The sequence below is a fragment of the Chlorocebus sabaeus genome, chromosome 19 (genome assembly GCF_047675955.1).
Source record: "Chlorocebus sabaeus isolate Y175 chromosome 19, mChlSab1.0.hap1, whole genome shotgun sequence".
Classification (NCBI taxonomy): Eukaryota; Metazoa; Chordata; class Mammalia; order Primates; family Cercopithecidae; genus Chlorocebus; species Chlorocebus sabaeus.
The window spans coordinates 19,758,062-19,773,538 of NC_132922.1; the positions used below are offsets into that span (position 1 = coordinate 19,758,062).

General features: G+C 49.1%; 1 long non-coding RNA gene across 2 annotated transcripts in view; it reads right to left on the reverse strand.

Moving 5' to 3' along the window:
• Positions 1 to 1,426: 1,426 nt before the first annotated feature.
• Positions 1,427 to 15,477, reverse strand: part of LOC140709104 (uncharacterized) — a 34,780-nt gene continuing 20,729 nt past the window's right edge. Inside the window, exons 4-5 of one of the 2 annotated variants that reach the window (XR_012089488.1) lie at positions 7,213 to 7,329; positions 1,427 to 2,579 (exon numbers count right to left, since the gene is read on the reverse strand). This is a non-coding gene — a long non-coding RNA (uncharacterized lncRNA). The other variant, XR_012089489.1, reaches the window with a different exon arrangement.

A 15,477-nucleotide genomic window follows, 5' to 3' on the forward strand; every position in this document is an offset into this window, starting at 1 on the left:
GTGGCTCACGCCTGTAATCCCAGCACTTTGGGATGCCAAGGCAGGTGGATCACCCAAGTCCAGCCTGGCCAACATGGCAAAACTCCGTCTCTACGAAAAATACAAAAATTAGCTGGGCAGGTGGTGTGCAACTGTAATCCCAGCTACTTGGGAGGCTGAGGCAATAGAATCGCTTGAACCTGGAGGCAGAGGTTGCAGTGAGCTGAGACTGTGCCACTGCACCCCAGCCCAGGTGACAGAGCAATATTCCATCTCAAAAAAAGAAAAAAGAAAATCAAGGCACAGAAGAAAACGACTTGTCAAGGCCACACAGCAGGAGAGGCAAACAGAGCTCACTTTGGAGGACATGGTTCAAGGTCCTAGGCCTTCTCTACCTGGGCGAGATGCCATGTTATTATCCAGAACGAGGGTCAGGCGCCCTCTAAGGCCAATTCTGAATACTTTAAAATTCGCGCGTCCCTTGGGACCTCCCCTTCATGCAGGGCACACCTAGGCCACCTCTGATTTTCAGGGCCTACTTGAAAGGCAGTCACCAGCTCCAATGAATGGCCTGGTTTGTGCTAACACCCCCCTTTCTCCCTGCCCTCCTGTAGGCTAGGAGGAATGGTACCGGTGAGTTCCTCCATGCCTAGATTTACTGTCTGGCACATGCCCTCACTAGCCCTTGGCCCTATGGAAGGGATGTGTGGGTCCTGCCCCCTCAAGTCCTTAGTGCCTGGGTCCACCTCCAGACATACCCGCCTGCCTCTTTGTCTTCCTCTCTGCAAGGGAGAGGGGGTGATCTAGAGATCAAAGGGCAGTCTGGTACAGTGCTGGGGAAGTTTATGGCTACAGCTGAGGAGAGAGTAAACATCCTGTGACGAGGGCCCCAGCATTTGCTGAGCACCTGTTGCATGTCAGACGTGGGCTCCCACTACTGCCAGGTGACCACTGTGTAGGATAGCTACATTCTGATTTGACAGAGGAAGCTGAAGCTCCGGGAGGTGAAGGCTAGTAAAGGCATTCAGACTAAAGTGGAATTCTGCCTGATGTTCAAGACTTTTCCCTCCACTTTGCTGCCACTAGGATGGGGGAAGCTCTGGAAGACTTCTTAGGGAAGTGGCGTATAAACTGTCACCCTTTTTTTTTTTTTTTTGAGGTGGAGTCTTGCTCTGTCACCCAGGCTGGAGTGCTGGAGTGCAGTGGCACAATCTCGGCTCACTGCAAGCTCCCCTTCCCAGGTTCACGCCATTCTCCTGCTTCAGCCTCCCGAGTAGCTGGGACTACAGGGGCCCGCCACTTACGCCTGGCTAATTTTTTGTATTTTTTAGTAGAGACGGGGTTTCACCGTATTAGCCAGGATGGTCTCGAACTCCTGACCTTGTGATCCGCCTGCCTCGGCCTCCCAGAGTGCTGGGATTACAGGCGTGAGCCACTGCACTCAGTCGGCCTTTTTTTTTTTTTTTTTTGGAGACAGGGTCTTGCTGTGACCCACAGGCTGGAGTGCAGTCGCATGATCACAGCTCACTGTGGCCTTCGCATGATCACAGCTCACTGTGGCCTCAAACTCCTGGCTCAAGCAGTCCTCCCATCTCAGTCTTCCAAGAGACTAAGACTACAGGCACACACCACATGCCCAGCTAAGTTTTAAAATTCACCCCACATAGAAGAGGGAGAAAGGCATGAAAGAGCATTTGTGGCAGAGGAAGAGTGTGATCAAAGACCAGTAATCTGGGAAAAGGAGGAAGATAGGCTGTGGGTGAGCAGGAAATGTGGGTGGTTCTCTTTGTGAAGGATTCTGAATGCCAGGTGAGCAGGGTGAATGTATCTTGTGGGCACCAGAGAGGCCTGGGTCTCAGCCTGCCCCCTGTAAAATGAAGTGATTGGACTGGCCTGCTTCAGGCCTTCCTAGGGCAAGGGACTGTCACAGAAAGGGTCTACTCTAGGTTCTTCCAGGTTCAACCCTGGAAAGGCAGAATGGGAAGTGGCTGGAGCAGCTCAGAGGCTAGGGGTCATATTTTGCTCCAGAGCCCAAGTCTGAGAATGACTATTTTATGAAGCTGTCTGCGTTGCATCCCTAAGTCACCCTGGCTAACCTTCCACCCAGTCAGGGTCCTGCAGAGAAAGCCCAGGCCTGGAGTCAGGAGGCAAGAAGGGTGATGGGTGTCTTACCCCTGGCTCCACCCTAGGTAAGGCTTGGCCCTCTTGGAGCCTCAACTTGCTCATTTGCACAATGGAGGAGCTGTGCCTTGGGCTCTCTAAGCCTCCTCTCCCCAGGACAGCACTGTCATTCTGGAGATTCGAACAGCATGAGCAAGAGAACTGAAGTAGGATTGAGGACCTTGTTGGGCAACAGACAGGCAGGTGAGGCTGGAGCATGGAGTCGCTAGAGATGAATGATTCTTGTTGGGGTTGACTGGATCCAAGGGCTATGACCTTCCTCCTTGTGTGCAGAACTGGATGCGCCCTAGGTCATGGCCAGCAGCCCTCGGAGTGGGACTGAGGACCTGTTGGGAAACCAGTTTGGCAAGGCCATCATCTCCATGATGTCATCCAGCTGCTGTGTTCTCTGGGCAACAGTGCCAGGCAAACTTCCGGCCCTGGAGAAGGAGAAGGGGCCTCAGATGCCCACTGGGCAGCAATGAATTCCAGGAGACCCAGCGTTACAGACAAAGGAGAGGCAAAGGGCTGCGACAGGAAGGAGAGAGTTCTGGATGTGCCAGCCTGGACCTCTTTAGACTTCTGGTAGTCCCTGATGCCTGGGCGCAGGGAGTGGGGGGTCTAGGCTCATGGTGGGGCATTATGTAATTGCCACCTGATGGGTTGGACACTGGCTCCTGATCATGTTTATAATGCATGTGTGGCAATTTTGTTACCACTATGACCTTCATAGCTTGAGTCCTGTGAGGTAGTGCCACCATTACACAGATAAGGAGACAGGTTCAGAACCCTCGTTCTTTTGGTTTTTGTTTGTTTGTTTGTTTTGAGACAGAGTCTCACTCTTTCACCCAGGCTGGAGTGGAGTGGCACAACCATGGCTCACTGCAGCCTTGACCTCCCAGGCTCACAGTGGGACTACAGACACGTGCCACCATGCCCGGCTAGTTTTTTTATTTTTTGTAGAGACAGGGGTCTCCCTCTGTTGCCAGGGCTAGTCTCAAACTCCTGGGTTCAAGCAATCTGCGTGCCTTCACCTCCTAAAGTGCTAGGATTACAGGTATGAGCCACTGCGCCTAGCCAGAACGTTTGTTCTTAATCACCATATTCTATCATCCACCATTTGGAAGCTCTGCTCAAATGAAGCCTGAGCACTGGGGAGACCTGGGTCTCAGTCTGTCCATCTTTAAAATGAGGGGGTTTGACTGGCCTTCTTCAGGCCCTCCTAGGGCAAGAGACTTAATAAGAAGGGTCTAGATTCTTCCAGGTTCAGCCCTGGACTGGCAGAGTAGGGAGTATCTGGAGCAGCTCAGGGGCCGAGGGTATTTTGGTTCCAGAGCCCAGTCTGAGAATGAATATTTCGCCAACCTGTCAGTGTGGGATCCCAGCAAACCCTTCTCTCTACTTGTGAATGTAGCACCTGAATCTTGGTATCACAGAGTCCTAGATACCACCTTATGGTTCAAATAGGTAACTGAGTCCCAGAGAGGACAAGGGACAGGCTTCAGGTAGCATAGCAAATCAGGAGCAGAGCCATTCTGCACCCCAGATTCTCAACCTCCCAAAACTTTGTTTCCTCCTCAGGGCCTGGCACACTCAAAGATGAAATAACTGACACATATTGAGTGCCTACTCCATACCATGCACTCGTTTAACCATCACCACAGCCCTGTAAAGCAGATGCTAATGTTCTGTCCCTTTTATGGGCAAAGAAACTGAGGCTCAGAGAGGGGAAGTCATTTGTCCAAGTTGACACTGCATGTTAGTGGTAGGGAAGGGATTCGAACCCAGGTGTATAGGCCCTTCCCCCTCAGAAGATCCAGTAAATCTCACTGGAGGCATGAAGACCCGTAGACAGCGGGGTGGATGCCGACTTTGCGGGTTCTGAAGGTACGCAGTTCTGAAGGCGCGCAGTGTCAAATTCAGTTTCCACGCAGGCCTGGCCTCTCTGGGGCAGGCAGAAAAGTGCTGAGGCTGCAGAAGGTCTCTGAATCTTCCCAGAGGAGGCAGCCACAGTGGGAGGGAGTGCTCTGCACCAACCTCAGAGCCAAGTGTAGACGTGGCGGGCGGACCAGCTGCAAGCAAGGGAAGGCAGGCAGGGTGGGGCCCAAACCCAAACCCAGCCTCCAAGCCGTGTTCCCAGCCTTCCGCCAGCCAGGCCCTGCCCTGCCGGCCCTTCTCGCTCCCCATCTGGATTTGAGATGAGGACGCCGGGCCTAATAATAGCCAAATGGCAGAGGAGGCAGTGCCTAGAGCCACTGCCAGTTGGGGCCTGGGGTCCCCCATGGTCTCATGTTGGCTTCCAACAGGGTTCAGAACTTTAAAAGTACTGCACTCTAGCCTGGGCGACACAGTGAGGCCTTGTCTCAAAAACAAAAACAAAAACAAAAACAAAACAAAAACCCTTTAAAAGTAATGGCAACTGCTTATGAAGTTTGTAATATGTGCTGGGCACTGTGCTAAAGCTTAGCCCACAGTAACTCACTTATTCCTCACACCACCCCCATGGGCTAAGACTATTTTTTCTTTTTTCTTTTTTTTTTTTTAGACAGAGTCTGGCTCTGTCACCCAGGCTAGAGCAGTGGCGTAATCTCGGCTCACTGCAACCCCTGCCTCCAGGCTTCAAGTGATTCTCCTGCCTCAGCCTCCCAAGTAGCTGGGATTTCAGTGGCCCATCACCACACCTGGCTAATTTTTGTATTTTTAGTACAGACAAGGTTTTGCCATGTTGGCCAGACTGGCCTCGAACTGCTGAACTCAGGTGATTCACCCGCTTCGGCCTCCCAAAGTGCTGGGATTACAGGCATGAGCCACCACGCCCGGCCAGGCTAAGACTATTCTTAGCCCTTTTGATGGATGGAACACTGCACCTGATGATAACAGGAACTTGGCAGCCTTCAGTTGCTGAGCGTGCTCACTGTCCCTCCTTGGCACTCTGCTAAGCACTTTCTTTGTATCTTCCCATTGATTCCCCATAGCTTTATGAGACAGATGTTAATTTCTTTAGACGAAGAAAAACATGAGGCCCAGAGAGAAATGTGACTTGCCCAAGGTCATACGTCTATAATGGACAGAGTCGAGACTCAAACTTAGGACTTTCTAACTTTAGAGAGGCTAAGACCTTAGCTTCTGGAAACAGACAAACTTGAGTATGGTGGGGACATCACTGCTCCTTAGCTATGCAGCCTTGGCAAGTCACATCACCTGCCTGAGCCTCTGTTTTCTCCTCTGTAAATTGGGGGTTTAGTTGAGATAATACTAAGACTCCCTGGCAGCTATTAAGCCCACCTTGGGTGTAATAAATAGGTAATTTACAGCACACATTTCCATGGTGCATTCCCTCAGTCAGTTCTCACAATAGCCCCCAACATGAGGACTCCCCTCTTCTAGCACCTGTTTTTTTTTTTGTTGTTGTTGTTTTGTTTTTTTGAGACAGTTTCACTTTTGTCACCCAGGCTGGAGTGCAATGGTACAATCTCGGCTCACTGCAACCTCCGCTTCCTGGGTTCAAGTGATTCTCCTGCCTCAGCCTCCTGAGTAGTGAGTAGCCGGTATTACTGGCGTGCGCCACCACGCCTGGCTAAGTTTTAAGTTTTATATTTTTAGTAGAGATGGGATTTCACCATGTCGGCCAGGCTAGTCTTGAACTCCTGACCTCAGGTGATCCACCCGCCTTGGCCTCTCAAAGTGCTGGGATTACAGGTGTGAGCCATCACGCCCGGCCCCAGCACCTGTTTTATAGAAGGGAAATGTGAGTCTCAAAGAGGGGAAGGCACTTGCCCAAAATCAATAGCAAGTGAGTCAGGACTTAAGCCCAGTGCTGTGATTCTAGAGGCTGAGCTCTTTATTATTTTTTAAGACAGGATATCTCTGTCACCCAAGCTGGAGTGCAGTGGTGCGATCATGGCTCACTACAGCCTTGACCTCTCTGGGCTCAGGTGATCCTCTCACCTCAGTCTCCCAAGTAGCTGGGACTACAGGCACTCACCACCACATCCGACTAATTTTTATAGAGATGGAGTTTCCCCATGTTTTCCAGGCTGGTCTCGAACTTCTAGTTTCAAGTAATCCGTCCACCTCAGCCTCCCAAAGTGCTGGGATTACACAGTTGTGAGCCACCGTGCCCAGCCAGGCATGTGACTATTTTTGGCCAACAGACTATATGGAAGTGGCATTGCCAGTTCCAAGCCTGGGCGCTGAGAGACTGGGCCTTAAGAGATTCCACTCATTCTCTTGGAACTCTCGCAGCTGTTATGTGAACAAGCCTGGGCTATCCTGCCTAAGAGACCACTGGAACAGGGACTAGTCGTCCTAGCTGAGGCTGTCCTAGTCAGTCACCAGCTAATCCAATAGCCAACCACAGATACATGAGTAAGCTCAACTGAGACCAGAAAAATCTTTAGCTGAGCCCAGGCTAAAGTGCCAATCCATGAAATCTTGAGCTAAAAAAATGGTTGCTGTTTTAAGGCACTAAGTTTTGAGGTGGTTTGTTATGTAGCATTGTTGTGGCAATTGATAACTGATACACAGTTTTATTCAGTGTAATTAATGCTGACCGCTGTAACAAACCAAATATCTCAGTGTTTATTTCAGAGTTTATTTCTCATTAATCAGAGTTTATTTCTCACTCCTGCAAAGTCTGATATAGGTAGGGGCTCTCCCAGGGAGCTCTTTTCCAAACAGTGACCTTGCCCCCCAATCCTGCCTCCACCCCAGGCTCTCCCCGGAATCTGTTCCTGAATCCTCTGCATGTGGAAAGGGAATCAGAAAATCAAAGGAGGCGCATCCACACTTCACTGCCTTTGCACAGGGGTCACATGTAATTTCATTGGCCTTTATGTAGTCACATGACTCTACTAACTGCAGGAAAAATGAGAACATGACCTTCCTGTGTGTCCAGGAAAAGGAAACAGGTTACAGAACACAAAGCATTGCTTCTGTTACATTCCTCCTGTTGTGGGGCTGGCGTGCATGTGTGTGCGTGTGTGTGTGTGTCTGTAGGTGTGGTGGGAGTTGGAGGGGTGTGTGTGTTAAGCAGAGAATTAACATCTATAAAGAATCAACAGCGGTGCATACCTGTAATCCCACTACTCTGGGAAGCTGAGGCAGGAGGATCACTTGAACTCAGAAGGTTGAGTGTGCACTGAACCGAGATCATGCCATTGCACTCCAGCCTGGTGACAGAGCAAGACCCTGTTTCAAAAAAAAAAAAAAAAAAAAAAAGAAAGAAAAAAAAAAAAGAAAAAAGAAAGAGAGAGAGAATCAACTTCAGCACTAAAATCAGCACTTACCATGTGTTAGCTTAAATAAGGGGCAAGTTATAGGTAAAGAGTGTGAGGCTCAGCTTTACTGGGCCTGGTGCTGCACACCTGTAGTCCCAGCTATTTGGGAGGCTGAGTTGGGAGGATCACTTGAGCCTAGGACGTTGAGGCTGCAGTAAGCAGAGATTACCCACTGCATTCCAGCCTGGGCGACAGAATAAGACCTTCTCTTAAAAATAGAAAAAGAGGCTGGGTACAGTGACTCATGCCCGTAATCCCAGCACTTTGGGGGGCTGAGGTGGGCAGATCACCAGAAGTCAGGAGTTCGAGACTAGCCTGGCCAAGAAGGTGAAACCCTGTCTCTACTAAAAATACAAAAATTAGCCACGCCTAGTGGTGGGCACCTGTAATCTCAGCTATTTGGGAGGCTGAGGCAGGAAAATCGTTTGAACCCAGGAGGCGGAGGTTGCAGTGAGCTGAGATCATGCCATTGCACTCCAGCCTGGGCGACAAGAGGGAAACTCTGTCTCAAAAAGAAAAAGAAAACGAAAAAGACAAAAAGAATCTGAGGTTCAGAAAGGTTGAGGAACTTGCCCAAAATCACACAGCAAGCCAATTGAGTAGCTGTTTTGGGGTAGTGAAGGGCTCAGGGAGATCTGGAGTTGGACGGATCTAGGTGCAAATCCCAACTCTGTCAATTCTTTACTGTGTCACATTTGGCAAGTTACTCAATTTCTCTAGGCCTCAGTTTCCTCATCCACAAAATGGGGAGAATAATACTTCCAACTTTACAAGGCTGGGAATGATCATTCAGGGAGCTTGCATGGGAGGGGGACCCTGGTACATGGGACTTACATAATGAATGTCAGCCACATAGGCAGAAATGATGCTATGGCTGATCTTACCCTGCCAGGGTCCATGAATTTGGCCAAGGGGATTTATTATGTTTTGGACAAATCCTATCCCTTCCCTCTATCTCTTGTGGTGTAAATGGTTTTGCTTACTTCATTAAGAGATGGAAATGTGGCTAAGTGTGGTGGCTCACGCCTGTAATCCCAGCACTTTGCAGGGCTGAGGTGGGAGGATCGCTTGAGTCCAGGAGTTCGAGACCAGCCTGGGCAACATGGCAAAACCCCATCTCTACAAAAACTACAAAAATGAGCTGGGTGTGGTGGCACGCACCTATAGTCCCAGCCACTTGGGAGTCTGAGGTGGGAGAATTCCTTGAGCCTGGAAGGTGGAGGTTGCAGTGAGCCAAGATCTTGCCACCGCACTCCAGATTGGGTGCCAGAGTGAAACTCGGCCTCAAAAAAAAAAAAAAAAAAAAAAAAGAGAAAGAGAGCTAGAAATATTTCCCCAGTTGAATTTTTAAAAATTAATTAATTTTTAATTTTTTCGAGATAGGGTCTCACTCTGTTGCTCAGGCTGGAGTGCAATGGCGTCATCACAGCTCACTGCAGCCTCGACCTCCTGGGCTCAAGCAATCCTCCCACCTCAGCTGGTGCATGCCACTATGCCCAGCTAATTTTATTTATTTTATTTTTTGTAGAGATCAGATCTCACTTTGTTGCCCAGGCTGGTCTCAAACTCCTGGGCTCAAGCAATCCTCCTGCCTCGCCTCAGCCTCCCAAAGTGCTAGGATTACAGGTGTGAGCCATGATGCCCACTCCAGCTGAATATTTGTTACTGAACAAACCTTTATAAGCACAAAGTCCCTGATCACCTATGGCTGCTGACAGATGTCTGAAATGCCTCCATTGTTGTTTTTTTTGAGACAGGGGTTAGCTTTGTTGCACAGGTAGGAGTGCAGTGGCGCAATCATGGCTCACTGAAGCCTTGAACTCCTGGGCACAAGCAATCCTCCCGCCTCAGCCTCCGAAGTAGCTGGGACTATAGGCACACACTACCATGTCTGGCTAATTTTCTTATTGTTTGTACAGATGAGATCTTACTGTGTTGCCCAGACTGGTCTGGAATTCCTGGCCTCAGCAATCCTCCTGCCTTGCCTCCCAAAGTATTGGGATTACAGGAGTAAGCCACTGCACCCAGGCTTAAATCTTTTTTTTTTTTTTTTCTTTTGAGACAGAGTCTCACTCTGTCGCCCAGGCTGGGGTGCAATGGCATGATCTCGGCTCACTGCAACCTCCGCTTCCCAGGTTCAAGCAATCCTCCTGCCTCAGCCTTCCGAGTAGCTGGGATTACAGGCGCCCACCACCGGTTAATTTTTGTATTTTTAGTAAAGACGGGGTTTCATGATGTTGGCCAGGCTGGTCTTGAACCCCTGACCTCAAGTGATCTGCCCACCCGGGCCTCCCAAAGTGCTGGGATTACAGGCGTGAGCCACCGTGCCCGGCTGGCTTAAATAATTTTAAAAGTTTTGTTTTGAATAGGTAATTCTGGGAGGACAGAGGAGTTATCTCTCAGGAGATAATTATGCTCAGGTCTGGAAGATAAGAAGAAATTGTGAAGGAATTGTTGAACAAAAAACTAAGTTGGTCTCGACATGGGGGTGGGGGTGTTCCAGGCAAGGGGAACAGACTATGCATATGTCCCAAAGCAGGAACAATCTCCAGAAACTGATGGAAGACCAATGTGACTGAAGTATGAAGGGTAAGGGAGAAGTGCAGTTTGGATGAGGAGAGCAGAAAAGGGGCCAGACTGAAGCGTTCCTGTGGGTCCCTTCCTAATTTGCGGGGCCTGGTGCAAAATGGAAAAAAAGAGTCCCTTGTTCAAAAATTATTAAGTATTTCAAGATAGTGACAGCAGAGCATTACACTGACCCTTCATTACATGAAGCTGGCCCTGCCCATGGACCATAGTAAGAAGAAAAGGCTTTGATGTGAGGGCTGCAGGGAGCCATGGAAGGTTTTTGGGCTAGAGGTGATCAGATCTGATTTGCCTAAGCCTTAGTTGCTGTCCTCACTATCCCACACCAGGATGATGTGTGTCTCTGCACAGGTGGCCTGTTTCACTTTCCTATTCAACATGCTCAAGAACCTGGGGTGGTTCCTACTTCCTATCAGACCCAGCCCAGATTCCCTATCCAGACACCCAGAGGCCCTTCAAAATCTTCCCTTACTGGATTTAGTTAATCTAATGTCAACAAAGGCTGTGTGCTGAATCCCAGAGAGCTGATGAATCAATCCAAGTTCACACAGCAATTATAGGAGAGCAAGTCAGGGCTGGAACCCAGGTTTCCTGAGGTCCGCCCACCCAGCCCTGGGCAAGGGTGCAGTCCTATGAAGTGTTTTGTATCCTCCATCCTAGCACAGGGCCATGCACACAGTAGGTGCTCAATCTTTGCCGTGAGCAAAGAGTTCACGGCAGTGAGTTGTGGCAGTGAGTTCGTTCCTCTTAGGGCACATCTCTGCCAGGGCGTGGGTGTCCCAGAATCCAGGATGCAGTTAGCATCCTCCCTGACTCCTTCTCTCCCTTGTCCCTACCTCTAGGCGTTCACCAAGCCCCACCGCACCTAGGCCGGCTGGCCAGGTCCTGCCCATAGACATGTTGTTTGGCCTGTATAGTGTTTTAAAGCTTTGCGAATTCATCGTTCTAACATTTTTAAAAATCTGGAAACTTCACATGGCAATCCGCATCTTGTGTCTCTTTGCAAAGTCTCAAGCCTGGGTTTGGGTTCCTTTGGGACGGCAGTTTTCTCCAACCTCTGAGCTTGGGGTGGGTGGGGTGGGGAGCGGTTCCGCTCTAGTGCCCAGCGGGGCGGCTGAATTTGGGACTTTGAAGCGAGAACGCCCTAATTACCACCAAGGACCAATAAGGATCCTGGAAGCTGATTCAATCCGATGTATAATAACCCCTCCTTCTGCGGCAGGGCCAGGTGGGGCCAAACCCCGCCTCCAGTCTCTAACAACAGGGAGGAGGAGGGGTGTTTTGCCCTAAACCTTACAACTAGCCCCAACCTGATGGCTGACTTCTGAATCCCTTAGGGCTTCATAGATGAAATGAATGCCCCTCAGAGAGGCCATGCTGCTTCCTCTCACCTGGCCTCTGCCTTTGCTGTCTTCTCCCCCTGGACTGTGCTCTTCTACCTCCTCTTCACTCTGGCTGGCTCTGCATTACCATTCATATCTTAACTCACATGTCACCTCCTTAGAAAGGCCTTCCCAGAGCACGTATCTGAAGCTCCCCAGAATCACTCTGAACTGTAATTACTCCCCCGTCCCAGCACTGACGATCAGAAATGATTTATTTTTTGCTGTTTGTCTCCTGCTAGACTGTGAGCTCTGAGAAGCCAGGGACTTGGGTTTGTCTCGCTCAACACGGTCTGCAGGACCTAGAAAGGATCTGGCGTCAACGAAGGGGCTTAACACACATGTGTGGAACAAATGAACCACTGGATTCACAAAACACCTTTCCCTGAAGGATGCATGTGACCCCTGGGTCAGCCAGCCAGCGTGGGTGGGAGCCAGTAAGGAGGCAGCCAATTTGCAATTAGGGAGCAATTAATAACTACCTAATTGGTACAAAAGACAGCTGAGGGGCTGGGAGGAGAACAAGGGAATGAAGCTCAGAAAGGAGCTTCAGGTCTTTCTTGGGAAATATTGAGAGCGGGCAATGAGGAATCCCCGGGGTAACATTTGAAAACCTTTTCTGTTATTGGAGGAGATTTAAATGATCAGAAGCCCCCCTAAAAGGGCTTGGTCCCTTTAAAACTTTTTTTTTTTTTTTTTTTTGAGATGGAGTTTCACTCTTGTCACCCAGGCTGGAGTGCAATGGCACAGTCTTGCCTCACTGCAACCTCCACCTCCTGGGTTCAAGTGATTCTCCTGCCTCAGCCTCCCGAGTAGCTGGGATTACAGGCGTCCGCCACCACGCCCGGCTAAATTTTGTATTTTTAGTAGAGGTGGGGTTTCACCATGTTGGACAGGCTAGTCTCAAACTCCTGACCTGAGGTGATCTGCCCGCCTCGGCCTCCCAAAGTGCTGGGATGACAAACGTGAGCCACCGTGCCCGGCCAAAACATTTTTTTAATCGTTTGTAGAGATGAGGTTTCACTATGCCCAGGCTGGTCTTGAACTCTCGGACTCAAGGGATCTGCCCACCTTGGCCTCCCAAAGTGCTGGGATTATAGGCGTGAGCCACCGAGCCCAGCCAGGACTTGGTCCTTTAAGAAGCAGGTGTGGGCCAGGCACGGTGGCTCACACCTGTAATCCCAGCACTTTGGGAGGCTGAGGCAGGTGGATCAGAAGGTCAGGAGATCGAGACCATCCTGCCTAACATGGTAAAACCCTGTCTCTACTAAAACTACAAAAAAAAAAAAAAAAAAAAAAAAAAAAATTAGCTGGGCGTGGTGGCAGGTGCCTGTACTCCCAGCTAGTTGGGAGGCTGAGGCAGGAGAATGGCGTGAACCCAGGAGGCAGAGCTTGCAGTGAGCCAAGATCGTGCCACTGAACTCCAACCTGGGCGACAGAGTGAGATTCCATCTCAAAAAAAAAAAAAAAAAAAAAAAAAAAAAGCAGGTAAGCAGGTGTGCTGGGCGTGGTGGCTCATGCCTGTAAGCCCAGCACTTTGGGAGGCCTAAGCGGGAGGATCACGAGGTCAAGAGATCAAGACCATCCTGGCCAACATGGTGAAACCCTGTCTCTACTAAAAATACAAAAATTAGCTGGGTGTGGTGGCGCGTGCCTGTAATCCCAGCTACTCAGGAGGCTGAGGCAGAAGAATCGCTTGAACCTGGGAGGTGGAGATTGCAGCGAGCTGAGATCATGCCACTGCACTGCAGCCTGGTGACAGAGCAAGACCCCGTGTCAAAAAAAAAAAAAAAAAAAAAAAAAAAAAAAATTCTGGGCATGGTGGGGTGTGCCTGTAGTCCCAGCTACTTAAGAGGCTGAAGTAGGAAGACTGTTTGAGCCCAGGAGTTTAAGGCTGCACTGAGTCATGATCACCACTGCACTCCAGCCTGGACAACAGAGAGAGACTCTGTCTCTGAATAAATAAATAAATCTTGCCTTAGATTAAAATTGCAGGCCGGGTGTGGTGGCTCACACCTGTAATCCCAGCACTTTGGCAGGACAAGGTGGGTGGATTGCTTGAGCGTAGGAGTTCAAGAGCAGCCTGGGCAACATGGCAAAACTCTGTTTTTACAAAAAATACGAAAATTAGCCAGGCATGGTGGCGCACACCTGTAGTCCCAGCTACTCAGGAAACTGAGCTGGGACAATCACTTGAGCCTAAGAGGTTGACGCTGCAGTGAGCTGTGATCGTGCCACTGCACTCCAGCCTGGTCAACAGAGGAAAACCCTGTCTCAAAAAATAAAATAAAACAAAATAGCTGCTGGATTAATTAGGAGGTTTGATATGGAGTAAGTCATCCTTTCATGTTCTGAAGTTACTTTAAAGTGTGTCCAGTCAGTAAGACATAAGTATCCATTTGGGCTTCTGCAATATTCTATGGGGTTTGGCCGGGCATAGTGGCTCATGCCTGTAATCCCAGCACTTTGGGAGGACAAGGAGGGCTGATCACTTGAAGCCAGGAGTTCGACACCAGCATGGTAACATGGTGAAACCCCATCTCTACTAAAAATACAAAAATTAGCCAGGTGTGGAGGTGCATCATTGTCATCCCAGCTACTTGGGAGGCTGAGGCACGAGAATCGGTTGAACCTGGGAGGTAGAGGTTGCATGAGCCAAGACCCTGCAACTGTACTCCAGCCTGGGCAACAGAGCGGGACTCTGTCTCAAAAAAATAAAATAAAATAAAATATTCTATGGGGTTCAAGAGTTTCCTTTTTAGGGCCAAAGCATTATTATTGGAGGAAGGCAATCCCTACTTCTCCCACTATTTCTGCCATGGGAGGAAGGTTCTCCTGCCCACCACCCACAGGCCCAGGCACCTGGAGGCAACTCCAAAAAAGCAGGAGACTACTGAAGGAAATTGTCCATCTCTACGAGGCTCTCCTTGTGTCTCCAAAATTTATTAAATGACATCACAAGTAAGGCTTGGCAAGTAGGATAAGGGAGTTAGGCCAGGGCGGACAGACAGAAGTCTGCAGGCATGAACACGGGCAGGAAGGAAATGGAAAATGCAAACAGGAGAGGTGAGGCCAGAGCTGAGCGCTGCAGAAGGAGAATGAACAACCCTAGTTTGTATTGCAGAACACTTTCACAAGTACGGTCTGCCTTAATCCTCAGCAGTTCTTACTGGTAAGATATAATGATATCCATTTTCTAGATAAGGATCCTAAAGCCCAGCAAGGTCATGGAGCTACACGTAACTGAGCCACACATCTTAGATCAGTGCTTTTTCTGCTTGGCACACCCCACAGGGATTGGCACATCATGGGTAAAGAGTTGACATTTATTGAGGAAAAGTAGAAGGTATGCATTTGACAGCACTTAAAAAAAAAAAATGTAGGCCAGGTGTGGTGGCTCACGTCTGTAATCCCAGCACTTTGGGAGACCGAGGCAGGCGAATCACCTGAGGTCAGAAGTTTGAGACCAGCCTGGCTAACATGGTGAAACCACGTCTCTACTAATAAATACAAAAATTAGCCAGGCGTGGTGGTGGGCACTGTAATCCCAGCCACTCAGAAGGCTGAGGCAGAAGAATCGCTTGAACCCAAGAGGCAGAGGTTGCAGTGAGCCGAAATGGTGCTACTGCATTTCACCCTGGGTAACAAAGTGAGACTCCATTTCAAAAAAACATACTGTAAATGTTAAGAAGTTTACATTTTTGCATGGTCTTAATATCTCCCTACAACATACTTACTAATTACAAAAGGACACTTAACAAAAGAGAAACCCGGCAGATAACCTCTTTAACCACATGATCAGTGTTAACATGCCCAGTAATAAGTCATATCAACAGAAAGTAGCCCCTGATACGATGCACTAAGAAGGGCATACACATTACTCCTGTGATATTCTTGCCAAAAGTGCGTAAGGTCAATCTAATCGCCAAAACAAACAAACAAACAAACAAAAAACCATACATTCAAATTGTGGGATATTCTATAAAATGACTGAACAGCATCTGTCAGGGTCATATGAGAAAAAAAAGCGAGAGACTGAGGAGCGGTCACAGATTAGGGAAGACTAAGAAGACATTACAACTAAGTGCAAT